At 43.1% G+C, this 19,628-nt stretch overlaps 1 long non-coding RNA gene and 1 pseudogene across 1 annotated transcript in view; both read left to right on the top strand.

Annotated features, from left to right (window-relative positions):
* Positions 1-2,749, top strand: part of LOC141417818 (uncharacterized) — a 49,523-nt gene extending 46,774 nt beyond the window's left edge. The window contains exon 5 of the long non-coding RNA XR_012442426.1: positions 1,006-2,749. This is a non-coding gene — a long non-coding RNA (uncharacterized lncRNA). The remainder of the gene's footprint in view (positions 1-1,005) is intronic.
* Positions 2,750-16,773: 14,024 nt separating this feature from the next.
* Positions 16,774-16,961, top strand: LOC141418317 (small nucleolar RNA SNORA73 family; annotated as a pseudogene).
* Positions 16,962-19,628: the final 2,667 nt, after the last annotated feature.

Below are 19,628 nucleotides of genomic sequence, written 5' to 3'. Positions count from 1 at the left end.
CTACATAGAAAGACAAATTATTACTTGGTTGGTTAATCACCTTGCCACGGGTATAGCAGACCAAAACCCATTACAACCACACAGGAAGGATGGTGAGGTTGAGAGAAGTGGAGGGTGTTGGAGAAGCTGTTTAGTAAAGAGGAAGTTCTCTTATAGTGAGAGGCCCGTGGGTGTTTGGGGCAGGGATTGTGATGCTTGTTAGGTTCAGGTGTCCACAGCAGCAGCCAGTCCTCACAGGGGAAGGCAATATGATATGCTTAAGGACATGGGGTCACATGCTCTGGGAGTCTCAGTTCCTGCAGCAATTGACGTCACTCAAGTAGCCATCCCGTGTGTGTGTGTGTGTGTGTGTGTGTGTGTACCACCAGCAGGGCTCCCAAATGGAAACTAGGCTGATGTATAGAAAATAGGGAGATGTGGACTTTTCACATACCCCAGTAAAAGAGTACCTGCATTTTCACCCATGACCCACTTCGGAGAGGCCTATGTAACTCTGTTTACCACATCTCCACCTGGCATACTTCAGATTTTGCCTGCTGGAATTTATTTAATGGGGGAGGAAGGTTCTTTAAGAAAAGGAAAACAAATGGATGAACATGGAACAAGCTAGAAAGCCTTGGGAGGAGCCAGGCTCCTGGAATTGAGGAACTCTGATAATTGAGCTTCATCACGGATAGGATGATCCTGTCCTGCCAGCATCATACCATGGATCCAGGTAAGATAAACTGGAGGTAAAAGAGCCCTTTGAGGACTCTTCCCGCATCACTCCTGGGCATCCTGCCTTCTTTTGAGGGTATTTCTCACTCTGTCTTTTCTGGCTTTCCATACCAAGGGAGGCTCTGAGAATGGGTCATTTACAGGAGAATCGGTTTGCTTGAAAGGCTTACTCTTGCCTGGAAGCCCCTTAACCATATTGCTCAACTAGTTGTTTACCTTGATTGTTTCGAAAAACCTTTTATTGCAGAATGAAAGATTTCCTAATTTGATTATCTTTCTCCCTAGCAGGACTCACCATCCCTCTTTTCTACGTAGCCATTGGCACCAGCATGCAGTCCAGAAAAGTGGGAAGCAGGAGGAGGGGCAGGTCCTCCCACCAATGCACTGGACCTACTCATCTGGTCTGGAAAGGAGATGGGTCTGCTGTTTGTGGATGAACAGCAAGGAGCAGGGGGCAGCTCTGAGTCTCTCTCCAACTGAGGCATGGTGGGTTTTAATAAGACCTGCTGGCTTTCTTATAGCGGGAAGGGAATTTGGGTCCCCAGAAATGACCAACATCCTCTGAATCACCACAGGGGAGAGGTGACAAGGGATAATGGCCTTTGCTAGAGCAGGTGCCAAGAGTCCAGCTTCACTGGGACGGAGCATCAATCTCTCCACTAAGACTTCTCAAAGTCTATACCATGGTCGCTCAAGAAAATTCCCGGGGAAAAGCTGAGCATGGCTCAGCTCTCCATTTTCTCAGACGTTTGATCCCAGTTGAAAAAGGAAATCTCATTGATTTGGAGTTAGTCCTCACATCTACTTCAAGAAAGATGTCGCAGGATATTTAAAGGTGTCATGCGTTAGGTACGAAGCACTATGGGCATTTTCTAATCTTTGCATCAGGCATAATGAAGAAGGAAACAGCAGGATCTTACACAGAGAAGGAAGAGCCACCTTTATTTTCCACATTTGATTTACAGCTTTGCCTTTCTACACCCACGTACCTCCTGAGCTTTAAGAAAACAACTGAAAATCTCAGTCTTCAAAGGAGATTTGAAGTCCAAGCAACAGTCTTAGCTGAAGGAGAAAGAGCTTTGCACAGGGAGTCAGGAAACTTGGGGTCTAGATTCCTTCAGCCACTGACTGACCAGTCTGGGAACTTTGTGTTCCTCACTCTCTGCTATGATTTGCTCTCTGATGCAAACAGAAGCTGGCCTTAACTCCTGACTCCTTCCTGGTTCTACTGCTGCTTTAAAACTTTTCCTTGGGAATCCGAGAAGGCCTTATATAACTCCCTAGGCTGAGTCCATGTAGGGTAAGCACAGGAGCTGCAGCTGTGCTCCCCGTGCTTTCCCTGTTGAACTAGTCAAGTGGGAACAGTGTGTTCAGACAGAGTGGGAGAACTCATAGAATTCATCATCCTGAGGTTACAGGCCTCAGACCAGGGCTGCCATCCAGCCTGGGACTTAACAGAGAAAACAACCCTGGGTGTGATCAAAAGGCATCCTGAGGGAGACCTAAACCCAAGAGATCCCAGCTCTGTCTCTGCTAGGAACCCTTACAGACCTTGGGCCAATCCCATACCTCTCTGGGACATTGTTCCCATATATGTATGAAGTTAGGGTAATAAAGTCATCCCTGCCTCTCCACATTTGTGTGTGTATGTGTGTGTGTGTGTGTGTGTGTGTGTGTGGAATAGGGGGACTTGAATCCAGGGCTTGCTAACTTTGTTTGCCCCAGCTGGCCTTGAACTCAGAATTTTCCCACCTCCCAAGTAGCTGAGATTACAAGCGTGCACCACTACCCTGCCCTGCTCTCCCTGTTATTTTGATAAGGTCGAAAATACATATAGAAGTAAAAAATTTTGACACAGAGACAGAAGGATGTTGATCAGCTTTGAAAGTTGTTCTGCCCTGTTCAGGGCGTGGGAGGAAGCAGGGACTGGTGAATTTCAGCACGGGGTGAGGGCAGAGAGGGTCTGTGCCTTGGGATGAAAGGAGACGGAAAGTGCAGGACCAGAGAACCAGTGAATGCAGGGGTGGCGGGGGGGCTCCTGCCTACTGGCTGACTCCAGACTGGGGTAGTTGGGAGTCCAGAGCCTTCTGTGTCCATACTCCAGTACTCACTGGGGCTCACACTTAGGTCTTACTGCTTAAAATTTCTGTTGCAGTGTTACTTTTAAACAGAAAATGTCTGACTGTGGAACAAGAGGGGTAATAGCTGATGTCTCACCCTAAGCTTCTCTTGCCTGGTAAGACAGTAGAAGAGTCCTGGCAGTGGAAGCAGACACCTTAGTCACTGCACAGGAAGGGGCTCAATAGACCAGTGAGGCTGCAACAGGGCAGAGAGAAAAACTAGGTAATAGGAATAATGATAATCACAGCTACTATTTATACAGTACCCTTCACCTGCCAGACACTGAGCTGTTTCATGCACACTTGTATTTAACCTTCATATCTACCCTATGCACTTGCTATATTATCACTCACACCAACATCAAGAGGTTAAGAGAGGTCATGGAACTTACCCTATGCTATCTGTTCTGTTCTCAAGTCAAAATGGACTTTGGTCCCCATTGGGACTTTAGATCTTATGCTCAAACCCTGTGCTATCTGGCTTCTCTTGGGTACACAGATTTGGATCATGTTAGCCTGAAGTTGTCTGGACTTTAGCAGAATTTTAGAATCCTTAGGAAACAAGTCAGACCTGGACAGAGAATAGACTAGGACATCATAGTGATTTCCCAAAAGTGATTGACTTCTTCCCTTTGTGACTAGGATAAAAAAATTAAATAAAAACATAGTAGTTCCTTTAGTAAGATGTAATGTTATCTCCATCCATTTTGGAATAATTCTGCACTGGTCCAGGAAAAGTAAGATACCCTACAAGGGACAGGAAGTGAGTTTTTGTTGACCATCCTAGCTAATCGTGTGCTGACGTTGCGCTGAGCTGGTTCACATCTGTCCTGAAGAGCTGGTGGTATGACTGTCTTCACAGTCCCACATTTGGTGAAGTTAAGTTGGTAGTTTGAACTTGGCCCAAGGTAAGTGTTTGGAACCAGAGTTTTAGGTCCCAGGCCCAAACTCCAAGGGTTTCATGCATCAGGTCCAGTCACTCACCCAACATGCCACATACAGAGACAAGTGATGGTTAAAGGCAGAGAGAAGCGGTTTGTTACATGCTTGCACTGGCCATGGGAAGCACTTCAGCCTATCTTCAGCTGTCTTCTGGGGTATAGACATGAGATTTTGGGTTAAATTGAAAAAGAATTTGAGGCAGGGGACAAAAAACATGCATAGTGATTAAACAGTCCCTGTCACAGGTGTGTTCCAGGGATCATCTCAGTCCTTGTTTTGGGAGAGGTTCTGGAGAAGTTATTACTGCTGTCATCACTTGAGGGGAGTGATATGGTCAGAATAAGCAAGTTGTCTGTTTGGCAGATGCTCCACTGTTCCTTTCCTTGGAGGCAGTTTCCGCCATCCCTCCTTGTAAGCCTGTTATCAATCAGTCCTGCCTTTCCTCGATTCCAAGGTGATTGCAAGGTGAATGGCTTAGAGCAGACAGATTCAAAAATGGAGGCAGGATGCCAAGCTGTTCTCCTGCTTTTAGCTAAATCATGGGCCCAAGTAAGGAGTCAGTGCTTTCCAGCAAAAGCAGCTTAAGCATCTGTGCATATTAACACTGTGGAGAACAGAGCAAATACCACAACAGAGCTTCCTTTTCCTGCAGAGCTGATCGTTGAACACATACCTACACGTTACTGATACCAGCCCCGTGTACGGTTTTCTTTAATAAATGTTAGGTCCCCATAAGAGTTGCTTTTTAAAAGTGGTGTTTAAAAGGAGTTCTGAATTCCACATACCTGACTTCTCTACGTGAATCAAGGACATGTCTTAACATGGGCAGATGAAGAAATCCAGTGAAGTTGCTTAATAACCAAACTTGCTCGAGACAATGGAGTGGAGTGACCAGACCCTTGCTCCAGGGGAGCATCTAGCTCTCAGTGCTGCCATCTGTGTCCGCAAGAGAAAAGATCTGGAGTTGTGACAGGGAGACTGCAGGGCTGTGCAAATGACCTTTTCATTCCTGACATTTTAAAATAACATACCAAAGATGACATGGATAAGTGGATCCAAGCCCAGAGCTGGATGGTTTCTTTGGGGGGAAATATTTTGTCAGATCACCTAATTTTTCAATTACATCTGTATTTACCAGAAATGGCACTTTCAACCTTACCTGCATTTTCAACATTACCTGGGAAGAGTCCAGAGAAGCAGAACTGCAGGTTACCCCGCATTTCTACAACATCTGGGCTCGCTGCTGAGGCTTTTCTCTGAAATGGAGTAGAGGCGAGTACATTTCAGTTGTTCTAGACCCTTCCTTCTTTCCTTTGTTCATGTAAGTGCTGTAGAGATGGAAATCCTACTATTTGCTTACCCAATACCCTTTAACTCAAGTTATGGGAGAGTAGCACTGGACAACCCCTCTTACTACAGTCCTCTCCAGTTCATGTCACAAGCTACTTTTCAAACTTGTTGTTCCTTAGTCTGAGGGAGGGCTGGATTTCACTCCTAATTCCCCAACAGCAGCCAGAGCTGTAGTAAAAATAACAAGAGATTTGGTGACCCACGGGGAGTCCAGTGGCTCACAGGGCTAGCTGTAAGGGCCCTATTTGGAGTGTTCTGGCTTCTGCAGCCGCTGACCCTTCTCTGTAGGTTCTTACATAACGTCAGGCACAGCAGTGTGCCCCTTGCTGCCAGGGCATCTCACAGAGTACAGGATGAGCTGGCCAGAGTTGGGCTCTATTTCTGGAAGACAAAAAGTTCAAGCAAAGGGTAACCACTGGGAAGATATTCATGTACTCCACTGAAGACATCATAGATAGGGACTCCTAGGGAGACAATTACTTTGGAAGACCATTTTGCACAGATAAGCCAGGAACATTCAGGATCAGAGAAGAGGAAGAAAACAGAGCCAACAAACTGGAAAAGTAACTCCATTCCTGGTGCTGTCAGGCCCTCCTTTTGCAGCTGCACAGATCCAATTGTAGGATTTTAAGTGGGACATGGTGGTTCACACTTGTATTCCCAGCTACTCAGGAGGCCGAGGCAGGTTGATCATGAGTTTGAGGCCAGCCCAGGCAAAAAGGTAACAAGACCCTGTCTCAAAAACAAAATAAAAGCAAAAGGACTGGGGGCACAGCTCAAGTGGTAGAATGCTTCCTAGCATGCACGAGGCCTTGGGTTCAATCTCCAGTGTCACACACACACACACACACACACACACACACACATACACACACACACACGATAGGGGTTTTAAAAGTATAATTTACAAACTAAGCCTGATGAAGTAAGACTTCATGATATGTCTTTGTCTCCAACCTAAATTTACATTTCGTTCCACATTATACATTTTGTAAGTACACACAGTCCTGGTTTTTCAACACCCTGGTGGACCTATTACCTCAAATACCAGACCTGCCATTGGTTATTATATTCAAGAGGAGAAGGAATGTTGCTATTGCAGATGTATGGCTCTGTTTCATTGTCTCACTAGGTGGTTAATTCCTTCAGGACAGAAGGAGATCAGAGGTGTGGTGAGAATTTAATGTGGCTAATTAAGGATAAATGAACTCATATGCCTTTGGTGGTAGTGATGGTAGATGGTGTGTTGAGTCTGTTGGAAATGACAGCTCCTAAAATGTGGTAGATCCAAAGTTGGGAGGGGGAGAGGCAAGGGTGGGATCTAAGGACAGAAGGTGACAATTAGTGACTATGGCAGGTTGACCGTAGAGACAGAAATATGAGCAGGGGCAAATCCAGAAGGCAGGGACCAAAGGAAAGGACTATCCTACAAGTGGGAACACAGAATGGAAACCAAGGACCTGGGCCTTGGTGAGACCCAAGATTTCCTGAAGCGCCAACATTAGCGAAGAGAATGCACGTATCAGGGACCAGACTCATCCTGTTCATACACTAGGCAGGGGATTCTGTCACCCACATATTTTGCTGCATCACTTGACATGTGACATATACTCAGGCGAATGTTCCCTCTCTGGAGAAGGAAGGAAGTTCCTAACTTCCTTCTCCAGAGACAACAATTTTTATAGAAGCAGTATTTAATTTATTTTCATATTTAGAATATTATTTGAAATAATAGTAATATAATAGTTGTAAAATGTTTTAAGTAAGTAAACATTCTGTTTCTGTGTCTGTTGGCTGCATGAGTATTTTTATTGGCGTATATTAATTGTACAAATGGGTTTCATTGCAATATGTACATATTTACATATAAAATGCAATTCACCCCCTCTATTACTCTTTCTTGTCCCCATCTCCCACTTTTGTTTTTTTACAATCTTTAATGAGTTTCATTATTCTATTTTCATACATTGGAAAGTCATTCAATCATAATCACACTTTCTGTTTTCCCTTCCCCATTTATATTCATTTATATTTGGGTGGGGGGGTGGTTCCCCCCACTCAAAGACCCCCATTTATATTCATGTCATTGTATTTTTAAGGTCTAGATTCCTCATGAGGGAGAAAACATGGGGAATTTGTCTTTCTGACTCTGGCTTGTTTTGCTTAACATGATGATCTTCAGTTCCATTCATTTTCCTGCAAGTGACATAGTTTCACTTTTTAAAATTCGGTCTTTGTATATATAAATCACATTTTCTTTTTTTTCACTGGTTGTTGGGTACCTAGGCTGATTCCACAGCTTGGTTATTGAGAACAGTGCTGCTATAAATGTGGGGTGTGGATATTTCTATTACATGCAACTTTACATTCCTTTGGACAGATGCCCTGGAGTGGTATAGCAGGATCATATGGTATAGTAGTTTTTTGAGGACGCTCCATACTGATTTCCACAGTGGCTGCAGTATTTTACATTCCCACCAACTGTGTACAAGGGCTCCTTCTCCATCCCATCTCTCCAGCATTTATTGTTGTTTGTTTTCTTCATGATGGCCCTTCTGACTGGGGTGAAATGGAATGTTGTTTTGATTTGCATTTCCATTATGGCTGAGGATGTTGGGCAATTTCTTCATGTATTTATTGGCCATTTATACTTCTTTGGAGAACTGTTTGTTCAACTCATTTGCTCATTTATTAAATGGATAATTTGTTCTTCTGTTGTTTAATTTTTTGAGTTCTTTGTATATTCTGGATATTAATCCTTTATCTGATAAATAGCTGGCAATTTTTTCCCTTCCTCTAAGTTGTCTCTTCATTCTAGTAATTGTTTCCTTTGGTGTGCAGAAGCATTTTGATTTGATGCAATCCTGTTTGTCAAGTCCTGCTCTTATTTCTTGAGCTATTGGGAGTCCTATTCAGAAAGTTTTTGCCTATGATGCTATCTTCAGTGTTTACCTTATGTTTTCCTGAAGTGGTTTCAAAGATGCTGGTCTTTGAACCATTTTGAATTGATCTTTTTTTACATTGCAAGGAGTTGGGATCTAATTTTAGTCTTCTACACGTGGACATCCAGTTCCAGTTTTCCCAATACCATTTGTTGAAGAAGCTGTCTTTTCTCCAACATGTTTTTGGCATCTTTGTCAAAAATCAGATCGCTGGAGCAATAATGGTGGTTACAACTCAAGATGGCTGTGCCTTGTCTAGCTGAATCCATACAAGATCTTATGCGGTACTGGGATTGAAGTTGGGGCCTCACGCTTACTAGGCAAGCATTCTACCGCTTGTGCTAAGTCCCTGGGCTTTATTTAGAGCCTTGATTCAAGAAAATTATTGAAAAGTTTGAGACTTGGAAAGTTGAACACTGACTTTGTATTAAGGAATTATTATTTCACATATGACAATGACACTGTAGGGACATTTTTTAAAAAAAAGGGTCCTCTTTTAGGGATATGTGCTAAGATGTTTACAGATGATATCATATGACTGGGGTTTTCTTTACATATATATATATATATATATATATATGATGGAGGAGGTTAGTGGGAACAAGTGGATCTGAAGTGATATCTGTTAAACCTGAATAATGGGTTCGTGCCTCATTATATCTGGAGCCAGGTTGTCTCTGTGATGACAAGTCATAATACCATGCACTAAAAACTTCTTTCAGAGCTACACATCTGTTCTTCTCATATAGATGAACTGTCCTATTGCACTAGAATGAAGACATCCAAATATGTCCACAGTAGAAAGATGGAACAGAGTCATAAGAGAGTAAGAATTGTAGAGGAGCTTTTCTTGTTTGTTTTGAATGTATATATTCCGCTCTTTCTGTAAAAATTGAAAAAAAAACAAACAGTATTTTGCAATTTATCAGGATGAGTAATGATGCTGTGGGAGAAGCTCATTGCCTCCCTTTTCTTCTTCCTTAGCAGCTGAACCTTAATTGTTTTGAGACTTTCTTGTACCCCCAATGAAGACTATTTTCCCAGCCTCTGTGATTAGGAGGAGGGGCCATATGATTTAGTTCTGGTCAGTGAGGTGCAAGCAGGAATGTTGTGTGGGACTTCGTGGAAGGTTCCTCAAAGGCAGCTGACTTGTCTGGGCACTGTACTTTCTTTTTTTTCCCCTCTCCTCAGTCTTTCCTGCTGCCTGGAATATGGATATGAGACATAGAGCTCTGGTAACCATGCTGGGCCATGGATGGCCTTCAGGATAGAAGACACACCTCTCATGGGGTAGAGCAGACAGAAGGGTCACAGCGTTCCCTCTGATACCTCTGGACAGCCTCCCTCTGGGTTTATTCTTACCAAGCAAGAAAGGACCTTTGTGGGATTAAGCCAAATTACCTTAGGTTTCTAATTATGTGCAAACAGAACTTACTACTAATTGATATAGATAAATGATTATGGATTTATTCTGTGAGTATGTTACCCACTAAGCAAGGCAGGCATCTCTTCATTAACAAACCTGCAGAGTACCTTATCCTTTTTTTCAGGTAAAATTTTTTTTTGCCCCAAAAGTGTTCCTGTCTGCCATTTCAACCTTTCAAACATGTGCTCCATGACTTTGAGTTAAGCAAGCCTGCCATTTTTCCTTGGATTACGATCATAAACTGAGCATGCTCCAGAATGTGCCCACCCTTGAAGTGCTTGTCTGAATGCATGTGTATAGTGTCTGCTAACAGAACCTCACACTGCCTTTGTTCGGGATGGCATTGCTTTGGAACTAATTTCCATGCCTTCATCTGTTGAGGTAATAAATCTTTCTCCACTCTTTCATTTCTTGGCTGTCCTTTACACTCCCAAGATATGTACCCATTGGGTTCAGTTACAAATATACACACAATGAATAGTACTGTTTGCAATAAGAAATACTGTAAACAACCCAAGCAGCTGTCCATGAGTCTGATTTTGTAAATTAGCCATTCAGTGTGATGTCAAGCAGCCAAACACTAAGGTGTATGTATTGCCATGAAAGAACCTCACATCTTATTACTAAGTGAGAAAAGTAAGTAATAGAAGAGCTTTGATCTCTTTTGTATAAATTATATATATGATCATCAGCCCTCCATGAGGGTCTGCATTATGGATTCAACCAACTATAAATTAAAAATGTTTAAAATAAAAACTCATCTAAACTGGACATGTACAGACTTTTTCCCCCATTGTCATTACTCCATAAACAATATAATCTAAAAACTATTTACAAAGCAGCATACCTTGTGTTCAGTTTTATAAGCAATGTAGAAAGCATTTAAAGTATATGAAGGATGTGTATTGATTATATGCAAATACTATGTCATTTTATATAAGGGCCTTGAATATCTGAGATTTTAGTGTCTGTGAGGATCCTGAAACCAGTCCCCCACGGATATTGAGGGATGACTGCATACACATGTATGCATACATGCATTCACACATGTACAACACACACATACTTTTTTGTCTAGAAGGGAACAAAAACTTATTACTCAGAGATGGGGAGAGCCATGGGTTTGGTGCCATAGAAGGGAAGGCTTTTGTGACTATATGTATTTTTGGAAGAATTAAATTTTTTCTCTATCCCCTGACTTTCTCTGTATTTAAAAAAACCAAACATTTCCAGCAGCACATCTTTTTACTCAAGGCCTAACTTTATAAATTCTTAGTACAGAGTTCACACTCATTAAAGATGCTTTAATGTCACTATCTTCATATTTAAGGTACAGTCTGACTTCTAGTCTTCACTATTTTAAATAGTTACAGAGCTCTCCTCTCCCTGACCTCCTCCTGTCTCGTTCTCATTTCTTCCTCCAGCCTCTCCCTCTCCCATAAACATGTAATGTTACTCAGTCTTCAAGGACCTCATCTTCTCAGGGTCCGTGCAAAGATCAGGAAAGACCAGGACACACGAAAGCCCCTCCCAGGAACCACTAAGCTAGCTAGGGATTCTCTCTGCTAGCTCAGGACATAGCATTATTCTGCCTGAACACAGAGTCCTGGGAACACTCAGTGGCCTCCAAGTGGTTTCAGCCAGGTTGTTTGTGTCTTGCTCAACGAACAGGGACACATGCACTCTGACAGGAGCTGGCATATGACCAGGAACATATTTACTAAGGCTTCATGTGAAGGCAAAGGTTTACTTTGACTCCCTCCTACAGCACCAGAGCTGCTAAAGGGGCAGCATGACAGCCTGTGCCATAAGCAGATGGCAAACGAGGTGACATTTGGTTCCAAAGGATCTCAGGCCTTGTGAAACTCACTTGGTGCTTTAATTTTAGGACAGTCATTTCCATCAGAAGTGACCTAATTGCTGGCTGCACACTTTGATAATAAAACCTGAACCTTGGCAACCCATGGTTCAGAAAAGATTACTGTAGCGTGATCAAGAAAATCAAGTCCACATAGTAGCAAGCTCCAGGGCTGCTTCTGGGATGGATTCCATGAAGAATAATGTGAGCTGGTCAAGTTTGAGCCATGAAGGAAGAAAGACATGGAAAATACTGGATTCAGGAATTTAGAATACCAAGATTCCATGGACTATTATGAAACCCATGCCCAACTGAAGCTGACTTAAAGAAAAGCTAGGATTTACTGATCCATGTAACTGGGAATTTTAGGCACAGTTTGGTCCAGGGCTTTCTCTCACAGTCTCTATCCCTTTCAGTCCTGCTCCACTGGGTTAGTTTTCCTCACAGGCAGACATTCCCTATAAGGTGCTAAAGATAGTCCCCAAGGCACCATCTATCAGTTTAGAGTTCAGGGGAAGGTCCCTATTTCCCTATAGTTCAACCATCCCAAGGCTGGTTTTCATTGGCCCAGCTGGGACCACATGCCCATGTCTGAACCAATCACTGGCCTTCTGATTTTCCAAAGCTTAGACCAGTCACTCATGCTGGGATCCAGAGTCATTAAAGACCAGGTGAGAAGGAGGAGTGTTCAAAGGAAAAGTACAATGTCATTATCAGGAGCAGGGAGATGGTCAACAGACAACAAAATGTCCTCCACATCAGGTCAGACTCATGGGCTTCATTTTTTTTTTTTAGGAGTAAATAAAAGTGAGAACGGGTCTATGATCCGTGTGATCTTGGTATATGAACCTTCTATGAAATGTTAGAGACTGGAGGCTGGGGGCTTACTCCAGAGTCTTTGGATGTATTGAGGTTTTCCCACATACATAAGTTGAAACGGACTGGACCTGGGCCACACATCCACGCTCATGGGGTAGCCTTCAGGCCTGGATGAATTCCTGGTTTAGGATTCCATAAGAGAGAGAGAATAATTAAAATGTTCCCCCTACCCCCAAGCCTAAAGGGTCCAGCTTCATTTTTTTTCCATTATTGTGTCTGTTTTACAGATAAGTAAACCAAGGCTTTCACCGAAGTCAGTAAATGGAAGACTGCACTCGTGTTCAGCATCCAGTAGCCCCAGCATAGCCAGGCTCCTCTGTCCCTGCTGTGGGTGGGTAGAAAGCAGAAAAGAACACTGATGCCACTTGCAGATGGTGGGATGTGGGAAATGAAATCTTGGTGAGTCTGGGAAGCAGTGTCTTTCAGTGGTTACTACACAGAGTAAGAATGGAGCCCATAGAAATGTTGCAGGCAGAAGTGTAAGGTCAGATACAGGTTATGTGAGCAGAGCTGCAGCATGGCTGTGATGTCACCACTTCTGAGTGTGGAACCCCTGTAAGTCAGTTGGCTCAACTCAACTGGTGGTCACAAACGTTTTTCTTACTGGGGAAAAGTATTCTAGAACTTACTTCAGGAAAGGCCATCAGGCACAGACCTGTTTCAAAATAAACAGTAAGGAGGAAGAGTATGGTGTGAGTGTGACTAGAGTAGAGTCTATCGTGGAGACAACATACAGCCCATTTTCATCTATGCTCTGAAAACAGACCAAGAAGTGATTGGTGGGGAAGGCACCAGCCCCGGTGCCTGTCAGAGTTGGAGTGCAAGCTGGAAACTGTCATGGGGCATCTGATCGTTATCTATTCATTCTACTTAAAAAAGTTCAAAGCATTTGGACAAGACAAATGATGCTGTCTTCACAGTTCAAGACATGATACAAAGGGGGATCAAAATTTGGAAGTGTCCATTTGGCAGGGGACACTCAGTTTATCTGTGACATCTACTTCACTGAGGACAACTTCTAGAAATGGCAGTCGTACCTACCAAGTGATTGGACCAGGGCTGGCTCCTATCCAAGCCAGAAACCCGCTAAGTTTTACTCTTGTGGGACTCTGAGCTCAAAGACATGACACTTCCCAATGGGTTGAGGACCATCAGGAAATAGTTATGTGGACAACATGCCTGCACATCAGGACACTGGTCACAGCACAGCAGCCATCTGCAGGATGAATCAGATATACAATGTGCTTTGTTCAACTTTCAAGCTTCAATTTTCAATGGTTACCATCACCTAAAAACTGGGGTGTTTCACATTTTATTGTTTATTTACTTACTTACTTATTTTGTGGTTCTGGGGCTTAAACTCAGGGCCTACACCTACATCACATCTGTGATGGGTTTTTTGAGATAGGGTCTCGCAAACTATTTGTCCGGACTGGCTTCAAACCATGAGCCTCCTGATCTTTGCCTCCTGAGTAGCTAGGATTACAGGTGTGAGGCACCGGCGCTCAGCTGTGTTTCACATTTTAAAATGGGTAGGCCTTCCAGAGCAAGCTGCAGGAAAATCATGGTTGTTGAAGAATGAGTGTGCTCACAGCAGAGAGGCCAGGCTTGAGGGACACGAGGGACTTTTCAGACTTCTTGAACATACATTCATAGATTACAGGAGCATACGTGTTTCCAAACGTCCCATCCAGAGCACTAGCAGGCCAGATCCAGACTCACCTGCTACTCAGCAACCAAACAGCTTTCAGCAAACTCACAGGAGGCATAGTAGACAAAGAATTCTGTTGTCCACAAGTCTTCTATATGCAGCCCAGAGTCCCCACCCTTCACTTTGACTCCACAGGTCCTAGGGCTGAGTAGCACATGTGGTTGAAGTTCACACCCCACAGTGCTGCACGTATGTGAGCTCAGAGTCACTGCAGCTCAGAGCCCTGCCAGAAGTGAAAGGACACCACTCCAGCTGCAGAAGGCTTCCCCAAGGGCCCCTTTTCCTGCCCCTGCTGACGTCTGGTTCTTCAACAGTTGCAGAACTCTCAAGAGAAGTCTCTCATCCTTAGTGTAAGCCTGCTTCTTTCTCGCTACTATGTCCACACAATACACAACTTATTTGAACTAATGTGAGTGGGTTTCAAGCCTTGCTGCCTGAGAATTAACCTCACAGGGATTCCTTTGGGGAAGGGCCCTTGACTGCATCCATGACATTGCTTAGAGCTGCTGGCCCCTTTAATGAGCCCTCCACATACCTCTGTGGCGATCTCAGAACCCCTGCCCATGTGGACACTTTCAGGCTTCTTCCCACCCACAGCATCTAGGCAAAACTAACATCACAGAAGACAAGCTATAAATGACTACTTTTTTAAAAGTTTTTCTTTTTTGCCCTCACATTCTGGCTTAAATTGTTAACTGTATGTTTGGGAGATGTTTTGATATTTTAAATGTTTGCTTGCTTTTGTCATATCTTGATGGCCTTATCCCTTGGGTCTGCTCATTGATGGCCACAGAGGAGTGGGTCTTCCCCTCAGGCACTCAGAGAACCCAGTGTTTCAGAGATCTTAGCCAAGGCTGTGGGTGTGTAACAAGTTCTACAGCTACTGTGCAGTTCTCTGCTTTTTTCTGTGAGTCAGAGTCATGTGCTGTCTAAAATAGGTGGTGAGTGTGGGCAGGGCAGCCCAAACAATAGCAATTCATCCAGTCATTGCCAGGGAGAGTGTGACCCTGGTCCAAAGCCTGGGTAAGTCTCCATTTGGCTGCTGTAAAGGTTAAATTGAGCATGCAAACCTATGGATTTGGCTGGTTCAGCTTGTGGTGGAGGACAGGTCATCTGTGCCTGTAGGAATGAGTGGATCGTTCCAGATGTCTGGACAGTAAGGAAGCAGTCACATGCTTGTGGTCTGATTCCCTGGTAAGCTTCACCAAGCAAGCGGTTCCCCGAGATTGCACCAGCTGTTCTCCTCAGCTGGAGGCTGAGTGAGGCACATTTGGGATTTTCAGCCTTGTTGAACGTGTGTTTAGGTACATACACATTTGTGTCCATGTGTTCTTGTGAGGTTCATGTGAGGGGTTTATGTAATAGTTCACACCATTTTGGAACCAACGGATAAGTTTCCAATCTACCTGTTACCTGTACAGCTCAGCTGGCTGCTCAGCTTCTGATTAGGGAAAAGGTAATCACATGACTTCCAGAAAACATGCAATGACCATGCTCTGCTGTCAAAGCCAGGAGGCACAAGTACACTCCAGGCAATCACAGCTGTGATGCATCAGAACCCTGAGCAGAAGTAGAAGTGCAAGAAGAGAAGTGTTGGTTATAAGTATTATAAAATTCCTGTACAACAAAAGCACAGCAATTTCCAAGGGTGACATGTGGCCAGAGATTGCTGTATTTGGGGGGTGAGGAGAGGGGTTGATGAACTAACAAAAATACTTGATGACCATCCAGCCTTGTCTAGGCAGGCATGTGGCCAAAAGTTACCCACCCACCCTTCTTTCTATAGTTTTCTTGACCTCTCCCCTGGCTTTCACAATCGCCCCTTGACACCATCCACATTATGGGCAACTGTCTTTTCCTTTGCCCTTTAATGGTCCACTTTGTATTATAGAACAAAGATCCATCACTGGGTTACATCTTCTGAGATGATTGACTCTTGGCTTATTGTTACTGTGAAAGAGTAACAATAGTTTGATGACTAACTTCAGGAGAAGGAGGGCCTGTGGACAATAGGATGGTTTTGTTCATTCCTTGGAGCCAAAATGTATAGTTTTAGGTAAGCTCTGCTTATGGCAAGCATATCTTAGTATGGCAGCCCAGAAGCCTGATGCTCTCCAAGTGGAAGCACATTGTCCCTTCAAGACTCAGATTGCTTTTGTGTGGCTGCTTTTGTGTTGCTGGGGTTTTTGTTTTGTTTGTTTATTTTTGTTTTGTTCTAAGAACTTGACCTTTCCCCTCATCTGGTGCCCACACATACAGAAGCAGCACTGGCCAGCATTTGGCATCTTTTCAGGACCTAGCAGTCATTATGGCTTCTTTGTGTGGTTTCAGCTCCTGAGAGTCCCTGCCTACTACATTTTGTTAAGATATTTCTGGTAACAAAAGACCTACTAACAAAGTATAATTTAGATGAAACTTTGCTGTAAGGGTAGAGTCCTTGTAGTCTTAGTCTTATCCTGTCACCAAATGCTAAGCCCAAGCTCTGTGTAAATATAGAAAGCCCACAGATTTCTCTACTGTGTATAATTCTTAACCATCCAGAACAATGTCCTGGAGACTAGGAAAAGGGTGATTATAGAACTGCTAAACTTACTAAAACTTGTCATGGGTTATCAAATTATTTTTGAAATGGCCCCATTTGGAGACATAAATCATGCAGTTTCCACCTGTTAGGACCTCACAAAATGGCCACTCCAAACGGTGACGACTCCATGAAGTGGATCCTACTCTTATTAGACAAGAACACCATTAAGACTGCAATTGCTTCCAAATAATTTACCTGGTCCCTTTTACTGACCAAGTAAATAGTTCTTAAAAATATCCCAGCTCCAATGTGGATACCCCAGGAGGTCACTCTCCATGTGGCATAGGGGAGCATAGGGCTCTGCCCTAGGATGTACTGTCCCTTTCTACAATGGTAGGAGAACCTGGGCCTTGAGTTTCTAGCACATATTCCTAGGACTTGTCAGAGTTCTGTGAACAATGACTGAGGAGACAAACCATTCAGGAAACAAAGCAGGATTTTAAAAAATCCCAATGAATGAGACAAAGTAGAAATCACTTTTCTATTTTTGCTAAGAAAAAACAAAAACATTGAGAAATCAAAACTAGCATTCTGTTTCTCTAAGTATCTGTCGCTTTTTCTCCTAATACAAGTCTGTCACATCTCTTGCCATTATTTTTGACTTTTTTTCCTTCGTTGTAAAAGTTTTCATCTGATTTATGCCACCCTCAGATCCCATCTCCTGCCAAATAGCTGGTTTCCCATTCCTTCCCCAAGGCCTTTCTAGCCAACATCCAACCTAATTCCTCCTCATTTCTTCTGCTCTGTGACTTCTTGACTTCTTCGCTTACTGACAGAATCAGAGTTAGGTGGCCCTTTGTCACCCATGTAACAATTGGTTTAGAGGATGTTAGGGACTTGTTTGTATCTCCTCCTAATGGATGAACAAACAAACAAAAAACCCATATGTTGAAATCTAATCCTCAAACAGATTTGGGCATGGGGCCTTTGGTAGGTAAATTATATCATGAGAATGGAGTTCTCATGAATGGATTACTGCCCTTAGAACCAGAAGCCATTGATCCCACTGGCTTTCTTCCCACTATGTAAGGACACAATGAAAAGTTGGCAATCTGTATCCCAAAAGTGGGTCATCTCTAGAACCTGACCATGCTGTCACCCTGATCTTGGTCTTCAATCCTCCAAGAATGTGAGAAATAAATTTCTGTTGTTTCTAAGCCAACCAATCTATAGTATTTCATTCTAGAAGTCCAAACTGACTAAGACAGGTATCTGATACATTCCCAAGGCCTCCCAGTTTACAGCCAAATTCTGCATCCATGTGACTTGCCATCTTCTTCATGAAACGCACAGGCTGAATACCTACAGATAATTTGAGTCTCTTTGGAGTCCTCTATCACCACTACCAATTTGGAATATTTTTTCCTGTCTCTTGACATGAAAATGTCTTCAGCTTGCTGAAGGAAGTGATGCCACTGGGTCATGACATTTAAAGTCCTCCTACGCAGCCCCACTATTCTTCTTCCTAATAACAACTCCCTAACTGCTTTCTGTTCTCACTCAATACTCATTTGCATGAAGAAACCCTTGCTGGAGAAGGCACTGCTGTAAGGTTGGCAGGTTTTAAAAGGTTGGCTACCAAAAGTGTGCAAGGACCTCCCAAGACTGTGGGCCTGGGTCTAGATTGTAGCTCTCCTTAGAGAATAAAAATTCTCTAAATTTTATCTCAAAATTACATATAGACATGTTCCCGTTCTGCTTATACATGGTTATGTAAGTGACTAATATAAGTTTCAGCTGTTTTTTAGAGAATTGTGTTGTGTTTAGTATCATTTCATCTACAGAGTCCACTTAATTGGCCTTCTATTGATTTTTATTTAGAGCTAAAACAAAAGCTACTAAAGATTGGAAACATAAAACAGAATTGACCCTCTGAATCTGTGATCCATAGGTATAGATTGAACCAATCATAGATCAACCATATTCTAAAATATATTGCACCTATTCATGTACAGATTTTTTTGTTGTCATTATTCCTTAAACAACTATTTACATAGTATTAGGTATTATAAATTATCTACAGATAATCTAAAGTATATAAACATCATTTTATATAAGGAATTTGGCATCATAGACTTTGGTATCTGAGGTGGGTCCTGGAACCAGTCCCCCACAGATATAGAGGGATGACTGTACGTCATTTCATTACAAGCTATTTTGCCAGCTCACACACTAGGAAATGGGTGTCATTAGCAGGAGTTAAATGCAATGGAGATGTCAGGGAGTTCTACCAATCAGAGCAAGGCCTGGCCACACAGGAAAAGCTGTTTATTCAAGAAAGCTTCCAAAAATCTGTAACCCAGGTGGCATTTCATATGGTATTTGATGAGCAACACAGATATAATGAAAAATGCTAATTATCCATAGTGATGACTAATGATAAAATAATGATAAACTATCCATTGCTTAAATATGCATGTGTGGGAGGAAATATGTTGACAAGGAAGGCAGAGCCTTTTTTGCTGAAGGTTCAAGCTGGTAAGGCTGCCAGGAGTTTCTGAGTGTCTGCTGCAAATCATCCTAAAGGATGACTCTCTCAGAGGTCATCAGTTCTGGTAGTTTAGATCACAGTTCACAAAAGCTGTGGAGGTTTTGAAATACACCAAACACAGCAATGCCTAGGCCCCAGTGCAGCCAACTCAGCTAAGTCAGAATGTGTGGCTATCAGTACTCCATCTTAAAGCTCCCCAGATGGGTCTATTTTGCATTGGTTGTTGAAAGCCATGGCTCTTGGGGAGTTTAACAACTGTGTAGTTTGAAGGTGGACAAGGGTATCTGCTTCTGCTTCAAGAAGGTAAGCTGCTGGATCCAGGGCCTTCACTGGCGATCCTAGATGAAATGAACCTTGAGTGAGCCAGAAACTGGGATAGATCCTTAAGTATAGGGTATCAACTTGATTCAAAGACAGGAAGTCCAACCTAAAATGTGCAGAGAGAAATGCTTCTCTAAAAGCAAAGAGAGCAGCAAGACTGCCCATCCCCAAAGGGGTGGACAGTAGGAGCAGCAGGGCATCAAGGACCATCATGAAGTGGGTCCATCAGTTGCAGGAGAGGCAGGCCAGGGCCTCTCATCCTCTGCTGAAGCCCTTCCCTTCCTCTG

The sequence above is a fragment of the Castor canadensis genome, chromosome 16, assembly GCF_047511655.1.
Source record: "Castor canadensis chromosome 16, mCasCan1.hap1v2, whole genome shotgun sequence".
Classification (NCBI taxonomy): domain Eukaryota; kingdom Metazoa; phylum Chordata; class Mammalia; order Rodentia; family Castoridae; genus Castor; species Castor canadensis.
The sequence above is the reverse complement of the archived record's forward strand: the minus strand, read 5'-3'. Positions and strand labels throughout refer to the sequence as shown.